The 17,860-nt window shown below is 39.5% G+C and overlaps 1 non-coding gene across 1 annotated transcript; it reads left to right on the top strand.

Annotated features, from left to right (window-relative positions):
* Positions 1-3,026: 3,026 nt before the first annotated feature.
* Positions 3,027-3,134, top strand: LOC130984519 (small nucleolar RNA R71). Its single transcript, XR_009088453.1, has one exon. It is a non-coding gene; the product is annotated as a small nucleolar RNA R71 (small nucleolar RNA).
* Positions 3,135-17,860: the final 14,726 nt, after the last annotated feature.

Below are 17,860 nucleotides of genomic sequence, written 5' to 3' on the forward strand. Positions count from 1 at the left end.
ATTCATAAACTTCACTATCAAAAGTATGCACTGTTCAAGCATTCATTCAGAAAAAAAGTATTGCCACCACATCAAAGTAATTAAACTCATTTTAAGATAAAAATTGAAATCCAAGTACTTCTTGTTCTTTTGTAATTAAGCACATTTTTCATTTAAGAGAGGTGAAGGATTCATGGAGTTATTCATAGCTTTCAGATATAGACACTAGACACTAATTATCATGTAATGAAGACACAACATAGACAAACATGAAGCTCAAAAACCGAAAACAGAAAATAAATAGACAAGGAGATTAAGGAATGAGTCCACCTTAGTGTGGGTGGCGTCTTCCTCTTGAAGAACCAATGGAACTCTTGAGCTCCTCTATGTCTCTTCCTTGCCTTTGTTGCTCCATCCTTAGTGCTTTTGGTGCTCCTATCCTTAGTTGCTCCCAATAGTTGTATGGAGGAAAATGTATCTCTTGAGGCATCTCAGGGATTTCTTGATGAGGGAATTCCTTATGCTCTTGTTGAGGTCCATGAGTGGGCTCTCTTGTTTGCTGTCAAATGCTCTACTATTGGGCTATGGACCCTTGAGATAAATATCTCCATCTCCCATGACTCGGAGGTGGAAGCTTTTGTCTTCCCTTTCCTCTTTCTAGAGGTTTCTCCGGCCTTAGGTGCCATAAATGGTTATGCAAAAACAAAAAGCAATGCTTTTACCATACCAAACTTAAAAGGTTTGATCGTCCTCGAGCAAAAGAAGAAAGAAAGAAGGGGGTGAAGAAGAAAAATGGAGGAGATGGAGGGAGGAGTGAATTCGGCCAAGAGGGGGAAGGTGGGGATCATGTGGGGTCCACAAAATCTGATGGGTCAAGGATGTATCATCCCTGCTCCTATTAGGCATACAAAATGCCCTTGTTGTGCAATTCTGGCGTTTAACGCCAAACTGCTTCTTGTTTCTGGCGTTAAACACCAGCTTTTATTCCTTTCCTGGCATTAAACGCCAGGCTGCAACCTGTTTCTGGCGTTTAACGCCAGATTGTTGCTTCTTTCTGGCGTTTAACGCCAGTCTGGTACTTGATTTTGGCGTTTAACGCCCAGAATGGTGCCAGATTGGGCATTAAACGCCCATTCTGCTACCCTTACTGGCGTTTAAACGCCAGTAAGTTCCTCCTCCAAGGTGTGCTATTTTTAATGCTATTTTTTATTTTTCTTGAATTTTTGCAATTATTTTTGTGACTTCACATGATCGTCAATCTAAAAAAGGAAAATACATAGATAAATAAAATTGGGTTGCCTCCCAATAAGCGCTTCTTTAACGTCAATAGCTTGACAGTGAGCTCTCATGGAGCCTCACAAATGTTCAGAGCATTATTGGAACCTCCCAACACCAAACTTAAAGTTTGAATGTGGGGGTTCAACACCAAACTTAGAGTTTTGTTGTGGCCTCCCAACACCAAACTTAGAGTTTGACTGTGGGGGCTTTGGTTGACTCTGCAGTGAGAGAAGCTTTTCTTGCTTCCTCTCCATGGTTACAGAGGGAAATCCTTGAGTTTTAAACACAAGGTAGTCCGCATTCAGTTGAAGGACTAACTCTCCTCTGTCCACATCAATCACAGCTTTTGCTGTGGCTAAGAAGGGTCTTCCAAGGAAGATGGATTCATCCTCATCCTTCCCAGTGTCTAGGATTATGAAATCAGCAGGGATATAAAGGCCTTTGACCTTTACTAGCACGTCCTCTACCTGTCCATAAGCCTTTTTCATGGATTTGTCTGCCATCTCTAATGAGAACGTGGCAGCCTGTACCTCAAAAATTTTCAGTTTCTCCATTACAAATAGTGGCATTAAGTTTATGCCTGACCCCAGGTCACACAGAGCCTTCTCAAAGGTCATGGTGCCTATGGTACAGGGAATTAGGAATTTACCAGGATCCTGTTTCTTTTGAGGTAAAGTGTGCTGAACCCAGGTATTCAGTTTATGAATGAGCAATGGAGGCTCATCCTCCTAAGTCTCATTACCAAATAGCTTGGCATTCAGCTTCATGATTGCTCCTAAATACTGGGCAACTTGCCCTTCAACAATGTCTTCATCTTTTGAAAAAGATGAATAGTCATCAGAGCTCATGAATGGTAAAAAGAGGTTCAATGGAATCTCTATGGTCTCTAGATGAGCCTCAGATTCCTTAGATTCTTCAATTGGGAACTCTTTTTTGTCTAGAGGACGTCCCAGGAGGCCTTCCTCACTGGGATTTATGTCCTCCTCCTCCTCTGTGCATTCGGCCACACCAAGCAAGGTTATGGCCTTGCACTCTCTTTTTGGATTCTCTTATGTATTGCTTGGGAGAGTACTAGGAGGAGTTTCAGTGACTTTTTTACTCAGCTGGCCCACTTGTGCCTCCAAATTTCTAATGGAGGACCTTGTTTCATTCATGAAACTTAGAGTGGCCTTAGATAGATCAAAGACTATGTTTGCTAAGCTAGAGGGGTTCTGCTCAAAATTCTCTGTCTGTTGCTGAGACGATGATGGAAAAGGCTTGCTATTGCTAAACCTGTTTCTTCCACCATTATTAAAGCCTTGTTGAGGCTTTTGTTGATCCTTCCATGAGAAATTTGGATAATTTTTCCATGAGGGATTATAGGTGTTTCTATAGGCTTCACCCATGTAACTCACCTCTGTCATTGCAGGGTTCTCAGGATCATAGGCTTCTTCTTCAGAAAATTTCTCTTTAGTACTGTTGGATGCATTTTGCAATCCATTCAGACTCTGAGAAATTATATTGACTTGCTGAGTCAACATTTTGTTCTGAGCCAATATGGCATTCAGAGTATCAATTTTAAGAACTCCCTTCCTCTGAGGCGTTTCATTACTCACAAGATTCCTTTCAGAGGTGTACATGAACTGGTTATTTGCAACCATGTCAATGAGTTCCTGAGCTTCTGCAGGCATTTTCTTTAGGTGAATAGATCCACCTGCATAATGGTCTAATGACATCTTAGATAATTCAGACAGACCATCATAGAATATATCCAGGATGGTCCATTCTGAAAGCATGTTAGAAGGACACTTTCTGGTCAGTTGCTTGTATCTTTCCCAAGCTTCATAGAGGGATTCACCTTCTTTCTGTATGAAGGTTTGAACATCCACTTTAAGCTTGCTCAGCTTTTGAGGAGGAAAGAACTTGGCTAAGAAAGCCGTGACCAGCTTATCCCAAGAGTTCAGGCTATCTTTAGGTTGAGAGTCCAACCATATTCTAGCTCTGTCTCTTACAGCAAAAGGGAAAAGCATAAGCCTGTAGACCTCGGGATCAACCCCATTGGTCTTAACAGTATCACAGATCTGCAAGAATTCAGTTAAGAACTGAAAAGGATCTTCTGATAGAAGTCTATAAAACTTGCAATTCTGTTGCATCAGAGAAACTAATTAAGGCTTTAGCTCAAAATTGTTTGCTCCAATGGCAGGGATTGAGATGCTTCTTCCATGTAAGTTGGAATTTGGTACAGTAAAGTCACTAAGCATCTTCTTTGCGCCTCCACCATTGTTATTGGATTCGGCCATGTCTCTTTCTTTTTCGAGATTCTCTGTAAGGTTTTCTCTGGATTGTTGTGCTTTAGCTTCTCTTAGTTTCTTCTTTAGAGTCCTTTCAGGTTCAGGATCTGCTTCAACAAGAATGTCCTTGTCCTTGCTCTTGCTCATATGAAAAAGAAGAGAACGAAAAAGAAGAGGAATCCTCTATATCACAGTATAGATATTCCTTTATGTGAGTAGAAGAAGAAAAGAATAGAAGAAGGAGAAGAGAAAAATTCGAACAAATAGGAGAAGAGAGGGTTCGAATTTTGAGATGAAGAGAAGTGTTAGTAAATGAATAAATAAATAGAGGAAGATGAAAGGGAAAGAATTTCAAAAATTATTTTTGAAAAAAATGGTTAGTGGTTTTCGAAAATTAAGAGAAGAAATAAAATTAAAAATAAAATTTGAAACAATTAGTTAATTAAAAGAATTTTTGAAAAAAAGAGGAAGGTGATTTTGAAAATTAGAGAGAGAAAAGTAGTTAGATGGTTTTGAAAAAGATAAGAAACAAACAAAAAGTCAATTAGTTAGTTGAAAAAGATTTGAAAATCAATTTTGAAAAGATAAGAAGTTAGAAAAGATTTTTAAGAAAGATATGATTTGAAAAAGATATGTTTGAAAAGATATGATTGAAAAGATATGATTAAAATTTATTTTGAAAAAGATTTGAAAAGGAAATTAAAAAGATTTGATTTTTAAAATTAAAATTGATTACTTAACTAACAAGAAACTAAAAAATATGACTCTAGAAAAAGATTGAACCTTTCTTAATAAGAAAGTAACAAACTTCAAATTTTTGAATCAATCACATTAATTGTTAGTAAAATTTTCGAAAATTATGAAATAAAATTAAGAAAAAGATTTTGAAAATCAATTTTAAAAAGTTTTCGAAAATAATAAAAAAATAAAAAAGATTTTATTTTTGAAAAGGATTTTGAAAAGATAAGATTTTTAAAATTGAAATCTTGACTTGACTAACAAGAAACAACTTATTTTAAAAATTTTTGATTAAGTCAACCCAAATATTTCAAAATTTATGAGTAAAATAAGGAAAATATATATTTTTTATTTTTCAATTTTTAATGAGGAGAGAGAAAAACATAAATATGATCCAAAACATGAAAATTTTGAATCAAAACCAATGATGCATGCAAGAACACTATGAATGTCAAGATGAACACCAAGAATATTATGAAGATCATGATGAACATCAAGAACTTATTTTGGAAAAATTTTCAAGAAAAGAAAAACATGCAAGACACTAAACTTAGAACTTTTTAATGTTTAGACTCTAAGAATTCAAAAATGCATATTTAAAACAACAAAAGACACAAAATAAGAAAATATGAAGATCAAATAAGGAGACTTATCAAGAACAACTTGAAGATCATGAAGAATGCAATGCATGAATTTTTCGAAAAATGCACAAATTTTAAAAACATGCAATTGACACCAAACTTAAAAATTGACACTAGACTCAAACAAGAAACACAATATTTTTTTGTTTTTATGATTTTATAATTTTTTTATTTTTCGAAAATTATTTTTATAAAAACGAAAAAGAAGAAAAATTTTTGAAAGATTTTTGAAAACTTTTTGAAAATAAAATAAGGTTGAAACAAGAAGAAAATTACCTAATCTGAGCAACAAGATAAACCGTCAGTTGTCCAAACTCGAACAATCCCCGGCAACGGCGCCATAAACTTGGTGCACGAAATTGTGATACACAATGGCACCAACAACTTGTATGCACAATTGTAATCTCAATCCTTTTTCACAACTTTGCACAACTAACCAGCAAGTGCATTGGGTCGTCCAAATAATAAACCTTACGTGAGTAAGGGTCGATCCCACAGAGATTGTCGGCTTGAAGCAAGCTATGGTCACCTTGTAAATCTCAGTCAGGCGGATTCAAATGGTTATGGAGTTTTAATAATTAAAAGATAAATAAACAGAAAATAAAGATAGAGATACTCATGTAATTCATTGGTGGGAATTTCAGATAAATGCATGGAGATGCGTCATTCCTTCTGAATCTCTGCTTTCCTACTGCCTTCATCCAATCCTTCATACTCCTTTCTATGGCAAGCTGTATGTAGGGCGTCACCGTTGTCAATGGCTACTTCCCATCCTCTCAGTGAAAAAGGTCCTCTACAGTTTCCTGCATGGCTAATCAGTTGTTGGTTCTCGATCATGTAGGAATAGGATTTACTATCCTTTTGCGTCTGTCACCACGCCCTACAGTCGCAAAGTTTGAAGCTCGTCATAGTCATCCCATCCCAGATCCTACTCGGAATACCACAGACAAGGTTTAGACTTTCTGGATCTTAAGAATACTGCCAATGGATTCTAGCTTATACCACGAAGACTCTGATCTCATGGAATGAAAGGCTCTATTGTCTGGAGAGGTAGCCATGTGTCGTGGACTAGGAATCTAAGAGATACACACTCTAGCTTTCGCAGGTAGAACAAAAGTGTTTGTCAGGCACGCGTTCATAAGTGAGAATAGTGATGAGTGTCATGGATCATCACATTCATCAGGTTGAAGTGCGAATGAATATCTTAGATTAAGAATAAGCATGAATTGAATAGAAACCAGTAGTAATTGCATTAATACTCAAGGAACAGCAGAGCTCCACACCCTTAATTTATCGTGTGTAGAAACTCCACCGTTGAAAATACATACGTGATGAAGGTCCAGGCATGGCCGAGAGGCCAGCCTCCAAAACGTGATCAAAGGATCAAAAGGTAATCCAAAGATCCCAAGATGTCTAATACAATGGTAAAAAGTTCTATTTATACTAAACTAGTTACTAGGGTTACAGAAATAAGTAAATGATGCAGAAATCCACTTCTGGGCCCACTTGGTGTGTGCTTGGGCTGAGCATTGAAGCTTTCACATGTAGAGGTCTTCCTTAGAGTTGAACGCCAGTTTGTAACTTGTTTCTAGTGTTTGACTCTGCTTTGCAACTTGTTTCTGGCGTTTAACGCCAGAATTGGGCAGAAAGCTAGCGTTAAATGCCAGTTTGCGTCATCTAAACTCAGGCAAAGTATCGACTATTATATTTTTATGAAAAGCCTTGGATGTCTACTTTCCAATACAATTAAGAGCGTGCCATTCGGACTTCTATAGCTCCAAAAATTCCATTTCGAGTTCAGGGAGGTCAGAATCCAACAGCATCAGCAGTCCTTTGTCAGCCTCTGAATCAGATTTTTGCTCAGGTCCCTCAATTTCAGCTAGAAAATACCTGAAATCAAAGAAAAACACACAAACTCATAGTAAAGTCTAGAAATGTGAATTTTGCTTAAAAATTAATAAAAATATACTAAAAAGTGAATAAAAATACTAAAAACTATATAAAAACAATGCCAAAAAGCGTATAAATTATCCGCTCATCAGTATACAAGATCAAGACTCACTCTGAAGGTTCTATTGACCATTATAAGGCACAATTGGTTGCTCAGGGTTATACGCAAGAGTATGGTATTCACTATGAAGAGACTTTTGCTTCTGTTGCTCGTCTTACATCTGTTTGAGCTCTTCTTGCCATTGTTGTGGTTAAAAAATGGTCTCTCAGTTAGATGGATGTGAAGAATGCATTTCTTAATGGAAATTTGAAAAAGAAGATCTATATGAAACCCCTTCCGAGTTATCCTTGCCCTTCTAGCAAAGTTTGTCTCCTTCACAAGGCACTCTATGGACTTAAGCAAGCTCCTCGTGAATGGTTTGACAAGTTTAGCACTACCATATGCAGTCTTGGTTTCACTTGCAGCCCTCATGAGAATGATTTCTTCATTCGTAAAAGTGAACGTGGAGTTATTCTTCTACTTCTGTATGCTGATGACATGATCATTACTGGAGATGATGTTGATGGTATCTTTGATCTCAAGGCATCCCTTCAGCGTACATTTGATATGAAAGATCTTAGTTCTCTCTGCTATTTTCTTGGTCTAGAAGTCATATCCACCGATGATGGCATCTATCTCTCTCAAGCTAAATATGCTTCAGATCTTCTTGCTTGAGTTGGAATTACAGATACTCGCACTGAGTCTACTCCTCTTGAGCCTAATGTTCGATTTACTCCTATGGATGGCACTGTTTTAGATAATCCTACTCTTTATCAACAACTAGTTGGAGGACTTGTCTACTTAACTGTCACTTGATCAGACATTGCCTATTCGGTTCATGTTCTTAGCCAGTTCTTGTCAGCTCCTCGTACTACTCACTATGCGACAGTTCTTCGCATTCTTTGCTACATCAAAGGTACCCTATTCTATGGCCTTTATTTTTCTGCCCATTCATCGATCTTTATACCTTCAGTTATACTGAGATACTGATTGGGCTGGTGATCTGATAAACTACTATTTTATGGTTTATCTTGTGCTAAATTCCGTGGTCTTTATCAACCCTTTGCACACTTATTCATACAATTTGCATGATTTTAAAAATCCTTCCCCATTTTGTTCTATGGTTGAAAACTTGCTTCCTAAGCCCTTAAATTCAGTATTTTTAATTTTCCATTTTACCATTCGACACCGTGATCTGTGTGTTAAGTGTTTTCAGGCTTTACATTGCAGGAATGGCTTAGAGGATGGAAAGGAAGCTGGCAAAAATGGAAGGAACACAAGAAACTAAGGGGCTAACTAGCGAGAATCGACGCGCATGCATGGCTCACGTGTACATGCAAATTGGCGCATTCCATAGCGACGCGGATGCGTACCTGATGCATACGCGTGACACGCACAGAGGACCATCGACGCGCACGCGTACTTGACGCGTATGCGTGACATGCGCCACGTGCAGAAATTGTAGAAGACGTTGGGGCGATTTTGTGCTGAGTTTGGATCCAGTTTTCAGCCCAGAAACATAGACTAGAGCTAGGGGACAGCAGGGAGTCAAGGGACATTCACACATTCTCATTCATTAGTTTTAGTTTTAGTTTTTGAATCTTAGAAGGAGAATTTACCCCTTCTCTAGGGTTCTTCATATTCATAGATTTCCTAATTTCATGCTTTCGGATTGGATATTGAAAAGAGTTACTACGTCCGTTGAAGTCTCTATCATTATAGTTTGTTTTCTATTTCCTTACTCTTTTAATTCCCATTTACTTTATTCAGAGTTACATATGGATATCTTTGATTTTGGAATTTATTAATGCAAGGAGTACTTTTCTATTTAATTTTCATATTTGCTTAATTATCTTAATTCAATTTTAATTACCATGTCTTCTTTCTGCTCCTTTTACATGCATGCGAAAATGGCATCCATGTCAATGGAGTAGGCTCTCAACTTGATTTTGGAGTTGATTAATAGGAGACCCTTGAGTTGGAATACTCAAGAGTTAATTTGAAATTGGACGTTGTTGGCTAGCTCTCTAGTCACTAATGCTAATCCTTCCCAAGGAAGAGGATTAGGACTTGTGAATAAGAATTAGCTCAATTACTTGACTTTCCCTTATTCGGTAAGGGTTAACTAAGTAAAAACAACAACCTCTTACTATTACTCTTAGGAATTTCCAACAAGGATAGAACTTCCCATTAATCTTCTCCGAGTCAAGGCTTTTATTTTAATTACATCAAATCCTTTTCTTAATTTCCACTACTCTAATTTACAATCATTTATTTGTCCATTCCCTAAACTCCAAATTTCTGAGAAAAATCCTGACCAATAAATTGCACTCTCATAGCAACTCGTTGGGAGACGACCTAAGAATTCTACTCCCAGTATTTTATTCTAAATTTGTGACAACCCCTTTTTAAATTGATACGCGAAATTTTCATTGATTAAGAACTGTACTTGCAATGTTATTTCTGATATAAATTCCTAATTGGTAATTTTTCGCACGTCAATTTTTGGCGCTGTTGCCGGGGAGTTGCAACAGTGTGCTAAATTATTGGTTGGTGTACATATTTTTATATTTACATATTTGCATATTTTATTTTCTTTATTATTATCATGAACTGTATATTTTTTTATTGAATGACGCGTTCACTACCTGATCCGAGCTTAGCTGCGTTTGATCCAAAAATTGAAAGAACTATTTCACGTGTAAGGCGAGCTCGGCGTTGGTTAGCCTCTGAGGGTGGTGAAGTGGTTACTGCCAATTTGCCAGTCTTATCTGAGGGCAAATCTGAAGCGTCATTTGAGGAAGAAGCAAGCTCCTCTTCTACTGATTCTGTTGAGTTACGTGCAGATAATATGGCGCAGCCCAGAAGGATTACTCTCTAGGAAGCAGGAGCTTCGAACTTTACACTGCCATTGTTTCAAGCGCGTCATCCAAATCTGGGTGCAGATTTTGAACTAAGATTACGCTAATCAATCTACTGCCTAAGTTCCATGGCCTACCTACTCAAGAGCCTCTCAAGCACCTCCGAGATATTCAGACAGCCTGCTCGACTATTTGGCGTCATGGTGCAGATGAGACTACTATTTTGCTATCTGCCTTCCCGTTTTCTCTTGAGGGAAAGGCAAGGGAGTGGTACTACACTCAACCTGAAGCAATTGTTACTAATTGGGATCTGTCAGAAGGGAATTCGTGGACAAATACTTTCCGGCTGAAGTTACTGATAGACTGAGAAAAGAAATTTCCTACATTATTCAAGGTGAAACATAGACTCTTTATAAGTATTGAAAACGCTTCAGGAATCTCCTAGACGCATATCCCCACCACATGATTGACAAGCTGGTGTTGATTAGCTATTTTACACAAGGCATGAAGCCTCAAGACAAGACTACATTAGATGGTGCGAGTAATGGCTCTCTGAAGAAGCACAAGATCGCGGAAGAAGCGTGGCAACTAATCACCGATCTAGCTGAGTCCACCCGAAATGCTAGGCACAGGAACAACCATCCCAAGGCTATTGCGGGGGTTTCCTCTAGCAGTAAGACGGTGCTCTCACACAGACTCTTGGAGAAATGACCAACATACTGAAGCAGCTACAGTTGAATCAACAACAACCTCAGCCCCCTCCACAACAACAGTGTCAACAGCTGGTCCCTCGGAGAGTGCGTGGAATATGTGCCTGCTATACTCATTACACTGATGAATGTCCGTAACTCCAACAAGAAGACAACAACTTGGCAGCTACCCATAATTTCTATGACCGCCCGAATCAAGGATACTATCAACAAGGCGATAATTATAACCAAGGTGGGAACTACAATCAAGGTTGGCAAGATAACTCTAACCAGAGATGGAGAGATAACGCCAACCAAGGGTAGAGAGGTAACTCCAACCAAGGATGGAGGGACAACTACAACCAAGGAAGTAGAGCACCTCACTAAAGGCAAGCCTAGGGATCTCAAAATAACCAATAGCAAGCCCCTCAAATCACTTACCCACCTTCCTCTTCCAATGACGAGTTGCTTCAATCTCTTGCGCAAGGACAAAAAGACATTCAGAACACACTTAACCCTACCATAAATGGTCTGAACTCTACTTTACAAGCCCTCGTCTCCCAAATCGGATCATTGACTACCCTCAACAATCAACCTGCAAGCTCTAATGCACTTCCTTCTCAACCTTTACCCAACCCCAAGGGTGGAATCAATGCCATTACCTTGAGGTCTGGGACTATACTGCAAGAGAGAAGTCATGAGGACCCAAGCTCAAAAGAAGACATCCCAGTTGAAAACTCTGTTGAGGTAGAAGATGTTGAAGAAGAGGATGAAGTACAAAACATGGTTGAAGAAGAAGCAGCTCAACCAATGGATAGAGCACCAAGGGACGCAGAAGCTACAGGAGACAATATCCATATTCCATTTCCACACCTTGCTAGGAGGCCCAGAAAGCAGATGGAGCTAGACCCCAAGATGGTGGAGATATTCAAAAAGTTTGAGGTAACCATTCTACTTTTTTATGCTATTCACTAGGTACCTAAATATGCTAAGTTTCTAAAAGATTTATGCATGAATAAAGATAAAATACATGATTTGGAAACTATTCCTCTAGGTAGCTATATTTCTGCTTTAATGGGTGCCATACCGGAAAAATGTGGGGATCCGGGTCCATGCATAGTTACTTGTACTATTGCGGGTGCACAATTTTTTGACTGCATGTATGATTTAGGTGTATGTGTGAGTATTATGCCATTATCTGTATATGATTCCTTGAGGCTCCCTCCCTTGAAAAGGTCGACAGCACGTTTTTTTTTTTGGCAGATAAAAGCATAATCTCGGTGGTTGGAATTGCTGAGGACGTGCTAGTAAGCATTAAGGGGCTAACATTCCCTATTGACTTCTATATTTTGGAGATGCCCCCTAATGAATCAGGAAGACCATCATCCATCCTGCTTGGAAGGCCATTTCTAAAGACTTCGAAGTTCAAGTTGGACGCCTTCTCAGAAACTTACTCTTTTGAGATAGATGGCAGGAGAGTGAGCATCAACCTGGATGAAGTTATAAAGCATCCATTGAAAGATCACTCCATCTTCCAGTGCGATCTCATTGACGAAGCCATGGCTACAGTTCATCAAGAAGAAGTAGCAGCGATCAACACGGAGCAAGGTGCAAGTGTGGGAAAACCCTCTAAGCTTACTAAAGATACCTTACCACCACAAATAGCTACAAATGATAAAGTGCCTAGCCAGGAGCAGAAAATGGAATTGAAGCCCCTTCCCCCCACCTCAAGTATGCTTACCTTGAGGATAATCAGAAGCTCCATGATTGCAAGGGAACTCACTTCCCAACAGGAGGAGAAGTTGCTTAGTGTGTTGAGAAAGCACAAGAGAGCCATTGGGTGGAGCTTTAGCAGGACATTACATAAAACAGCCAAATTGATGGGAATCAACTAGCTCCTGTGATGATAAAAGCATCAACTGAAACTCTAGAATTCATTCTTAAAAATTTTGAAGAACAAAATAAATAAATAAAAAAAGAAAATTACCTAATCTAAGCAACAAGATGAACCGTCAGTTGTCCAAACTCGAACAATCCCCGGCAACGGCGCCAAAAACTTGTTGCACGGAATTGTGATTCACACTTTTCACAACTCCGGTGCCACTAACCAGCAAGTGCACTAGGTTGTCCAAGTAATACCTTACGTGAGCAAGGGTTGATCCCACGGAGATTGTCGGCTTGAAGCAAGCTATGGTCATCGTGTAAATCTCAGTCAGGCAGATTCAAATGGTTATGAGGTTTTGATGATTAAAAGAGAAATAAAACATAAAATATGATAGATATACTTATGCAATTCATTAGTGGGAATTTCAGATAAGCGTATGGAGATGTTTTGTTCCCTCTGAGCTTCTACTTTCCTATTATCCTCATCCAATCATGCGTACTCCCTTCCATGGCAAGTTGTATGTTGGTGGATCACCGTTGTCAATGGCTACCATCCGTCCTCTCAGTGAAAACATGTCCGCTACGATTTCCCGCATGCCTAATCAGCTGTCGGTTCTCGATCGTATCGGAATAAGATCCATCAATCCTTTTGTACACTATCACTGCGCCCAACAGTCACGAGTTTAAAGCTCGTCACAGCCATCCCATCTCAGATCCTACTCGAAATACCATAGACAAGGTTTAGACTTTTCAGATCTCAAGAATGCTGCCAATTGATTCTAGCTTATACCACGAAGACTCTTATCTCACAGAATGGAAGGCTCTATTGTCAGGAGAGGCAACCATGCGTCGTGAACCAGGAGGCCAAGAGATACACACTCAAGCTCTCGCATATAGAACGGAAGTGGTTGTTAGGCACGCGTTCATAAGGGAGGATGATGATGAGTGTCACGGATCATCACATCCATCAGGTTGAAGTACGAGTGAATATCTTAGAACAAAAATAAGCATGAATTGAATAGAAAAACAATAGTACTTTGCATTAATTCATGAGGAACAGTAGAGCTCCACACCTTAATCTATGAGGTGTAGAAACTCCACCATTGAAAATACATAAGTGATGAAGGTCCAGGCATGGCCAAATGGCTAGCCCCCAAAACGTGATCAAGTGATCAAAAGTGATCCAAAGATAGTCTCAAAAATGATCTAAAGATATTAATACAATAGTAAAAGTCCTATTTATACTAAACTAGCAAACTAGGTTTACAGAAAATGAGTAACTAAGTGTAGATAGTGCAGAAATACACTTTCGGGGCCCACTTGGTGTGTGTTTGGGCTGAGCATTGAAGCTTTCATGTGCATAGGCTTTTCTTGGAGTTTAAACGCCAGTTTTGGTGCCAGTTTGGGCGTTTAACTCCAGCTTGGGTGCCAGTTCTGGCGTTTTACGCCAGAAAAGGGTCTCTGACCGGCGTTTTGACGCCAATTTGGGCCATCAAATCTCGGAAAAAGTATGGACCATTATACATTGCCGGAAAGCCCAAGATATCTACTTTCCAACTCAATTGAGAGCGCTCCAATTAGGCTTCTATAGCTCCAGAAAATCTACTTTGAGTGTAGGGAGGTCAGAGTCCAACAACATCTTCAGTCTTTTCTCAGCCTCTGAATCAGATTTTTGCTCAGGTCCCTCAATTTTAGCCAAAAAATACCTGAAATCATAGAAAAACACACAAACTCATAGTAAAGTCCAGAAATGTGATTTTTGCATAAAAATAATAAAAATATACTAAAAAGTAACTAAAACATATTAGAAACTATGTAAAAACAATGCCAAAAAGTGTATAAATTATCCGCTCATCATTACACTGGCTATTTTCAAATTCATATAGCTCCTAAAGATTAGGAGAAAACTACTTTTAGATGTCCCTTTGGAATGTATGCATATAAGAGAATGCCTTTTGGCTTATGTAATGCATCGGCGACGTTCCAAATATGTATGATGAGCATTTTCTCAAATCTTCTTGAGACCTGTATGGAAGTTTTAATGGATGACTTTAGTGTGTATGGTGATTCGTTTAACCTTTGCTTGGATATTTTAGCTAGAGTATTAGACAGGTGTGGTAGTTCAAACCTTGTATTGAATTTTTTAAAATATCATCTCATGGTACAACAAGGTATTGTTTTAGGACATGTTGTTTCTAATACTGGTATTTCAGTTGATCCAGCAAAGGTAGATGTTATTTCTGGTTTACCTTACCCCTCCTTCGTGAGGGAAGTCCATTCGTTTCTTGGTCATGCGGGTTTCTACCGGCGATTTATCAAGGACTTCAGTAAGGTAGCACTGCCTTTATTCCGACCGCTGCAGAAGGATGTTGAGTTTGAGCTGAGTGCAGACTACATGGAAGCATTCGATAAGCTGAAGACCCCATTGACCCGAGCCCCTATTGTGAAAGGACCAGACTGGAGCCAGCCATTTGAGATAATGTGTGACGCCTCCAACCATGCAGTAGGAGCGGCGCTGGCTCAGCGCGATGGTAAGGACCCTTTTACAATTGCTTATGCATCTAAGACCTTAGACTTCGATCAGTCTAATTATACTACCACTGAAAAAGAGCTTCTGGCTATTGTTTTTCCTCTGGATAAATTCTGAGCCTACTTACTTGGTACTAAGGTGGTAGTATACTCAGACCATACGACTCTAATATATTTATTAGCTAAGAAAGAGTCCAAACCAAGGCTCATACGTTAGATATTGTTGCTGCAAGAATTTGATTTAGAAATCAAAGATAGGAGTGGTTCCCAGAATTTAGTGGCGGACCACTTGAGTCGCCTTGAACACATTAAGAATGACTCCACTCCTATCAATGATTCTTTTCCATTTGATTGCTTGAACGCAATATCTGAGGTAGTTCCTTGGTACGCACCTATAGCTAATTATTTGGTCAGTCGTACCTTCCCTCCTAATTTTACTAAGCATCAATGGGACAAGCTTAAAAGTGAGTCCAAATATTATATATGGGATGATCCATATTTATGGAGATGTGGTGCTGACCAGATAATTAGAAGGTGTGTGCCACAATCAGAATTTTAGTCAATTTTAGAGGCCTGCCACTCTTCAGGGAGTGGTAGACATTTTGGTCCTCAAAGGACGGCTAGAAAAATTCTGGACTGTGGATTCTAGTGGCCCACACTATTTAAGGATGCCGCTACTTTCTATGAATCGTGCTCCCTATGCCAGAGGCTCGGAAATATATCCAAGAGGGATGAAATGCCCTAACAACTTATGTTGTTCTGTGAAATTTTTTATGTTTGGGGCATTGACTTCATGGGTCTATTTATGAACTCTCATGGTTTCTTATATGTACTGTTAGCTGTAGATTATGTTTCTAAATGGATGGAAGCAATTCCTACCCATACTGATGATGCTAGCACTGTTGTCTCCTTTGTTCGAAATAATATTATCTGTCACTTTGGATCACCACGAGCAATCGTGAGTGATCAAGGCACTCACTTCTGTAACGGGAGATTAACAGGTCTGCTGAAGAAACATGGGATCGTTCACAAGGTGGCCACAGCTTACCACCCACAGACCAATGGACAAGTCAAGGTGTCAAACAGAGAGATAAAGTGTATCCTAGAGAAGGTCGTCAAGCCTCATAGAAAATACTGGAGCACCAGGATCGCAAATGCGCTTTGGGCATATCGGACTGCTACAAGACACTAATTGGAATGAGTCCCTTCCACCTAGTCTACGGAAAGGCTTGTCACCTCCCAGTGGAGGTGGAGCACAAGGCTTTCTGGGCAGTGCAGGAATGTAAATGGGACTCGAGAAAGCGGGGGCTGAGCGGAAGCTGCAACTACAAGTATTGGAGTGCCTTCGCCTAGAAGCTTATGAGAACTCCAGGCTAAACAAAGAGAAGGTGAGGGTTGTGCATGACAAGAATATCAAGTGAAGGGAGTTCAGACCTGGGGAGTTGGTTCTCCTTTACAACTCCAAGTTGAAACTCATGCCAGGCAAGCTGAAATCAAGGTGGGAAGGCCCCTACATAGTGGAAAAGGCTGAGCCATACATACGGCGTCTTCCACTTGAGTCACCCTTCAAGCCCCAATATCCTCAAGGTCAACGATCACCACTTGAAGCTCTACCATGGTGAGAAGATGAAGGATAACAAGGAGCTGGAAATCCTCCTCTTGGAGGATCCACCAACAAAAGTAGACTGAGCCTGTGGACCGTCCAACTTACGGACGTTAAAAAAAAGTGCTAGGTGGGAGACAACCCACCATGGGAGACAACCCACCATGGTATGATTGTTCCTTTTCATTCTTAGTTTTATTTTATTTTCTTTTTATTAGTGTTCATTCATTTATTCTGCATTGTCACCTACATTCTGCATAAAAAAGAGAGGTATCCGACGCGCAAGCGTCTATGACGTGCATGCGTCATGCGTGAATGCACGACACCTTCACATTAGACAGAGAGTTCAGTAGGAGCTGTGCTGGACGCGTGCTTTAGGCACCATATAGCCCATGCAAATGCGTACCTACCGCGTAAGCGTCGCTTTACGATTCTAGCAACCCACGCGTACGTGTCTATAGCGCGTCCGCGTGGATGCAGAAATCTGCGTACAACCATGTTTGACCCGAGAGTTGTGCTAGTCTGGGTCTAGTACTGTAGTGGCACAAATTAACTCACGCGTACGCGTCCCTGACGCGTGTGCGTCCCTTTTAACGCATGACCATTCACGCGTCGTATGAAATTTTGGCCCCCAACCCAGAATGACCAGAAAGTTGTGCGGCCTCGTGCAACTTGCATAACTAGAGGAACGCGTACGCGCGCTGGACGCTTACGCGTCCCTTCTTTCCTAAGCAACCTACACGTCCACGTGCTGTTTGCATACGCGTCACTTGCGCCGCCTCAATTACCTAGTACGCCACCCAGATTTTAAACCCCACCTAAATCTTAATTCTTTTTCCTTCTTTCTTCTTCCTTCTTTCTTCTTCCTTCTTCCTTTCTTCTTACTTCTTTCCTCTCTCTCTCTCTCTCTCTCTCTCCATCTTCTTCTTGAGGTTTCTTTTCTTCCTCTTCTCTCCTCTTTCATTCTTCTTTCTTTTATTGCATTTAATTCTTGTTCTCTTCTCTTCTAAATTTTCTTTTAGCTTAATTCTTTATAGTTTCTTTTTCATGCTTTTCTCTTGCATTTTTATGTTGGTATTGGAGTTTTATTTGGATGTTATTTTATTATATTTGAGTTTGTGGATATCATGAGGTGTTATTTGACAATTGATATTTTATTATGGATCCCATATATACTTGGATTACTTATTTTTATTCCTATTTTAACTTGAACACCAAGTGTTTGTAAAAAAGCCAACATGGTATTTTGAATTATTTTCTATCATATTCTTACTACTTTGATGCCCTTTTTCACAACTCTTGCAATCCACATGTATTGAGCATATCTTTCACAATTTTCATCATACCAATGCTTATTATTTTCTTCCATGTGATACTTATTATTGAACTTGATGCTTG

The sequence above is a fragment of the Arachis stenosperma genome, chromosome 5 (assembly GCF_014773155.1).
Source record: "Arachis stenosperma cultivar V10309 chromosome 5, arast.V10309.gnm1.PFL2, whole genome shotgun sequence".
Taxonomy (NCBI): domain Eukaryota; kingdom Viridiplantae; phylum Streptophyta; class Magnoliopsida; order Fabales; family Fabaceae; genus Arachis; species Arachis stenosperma.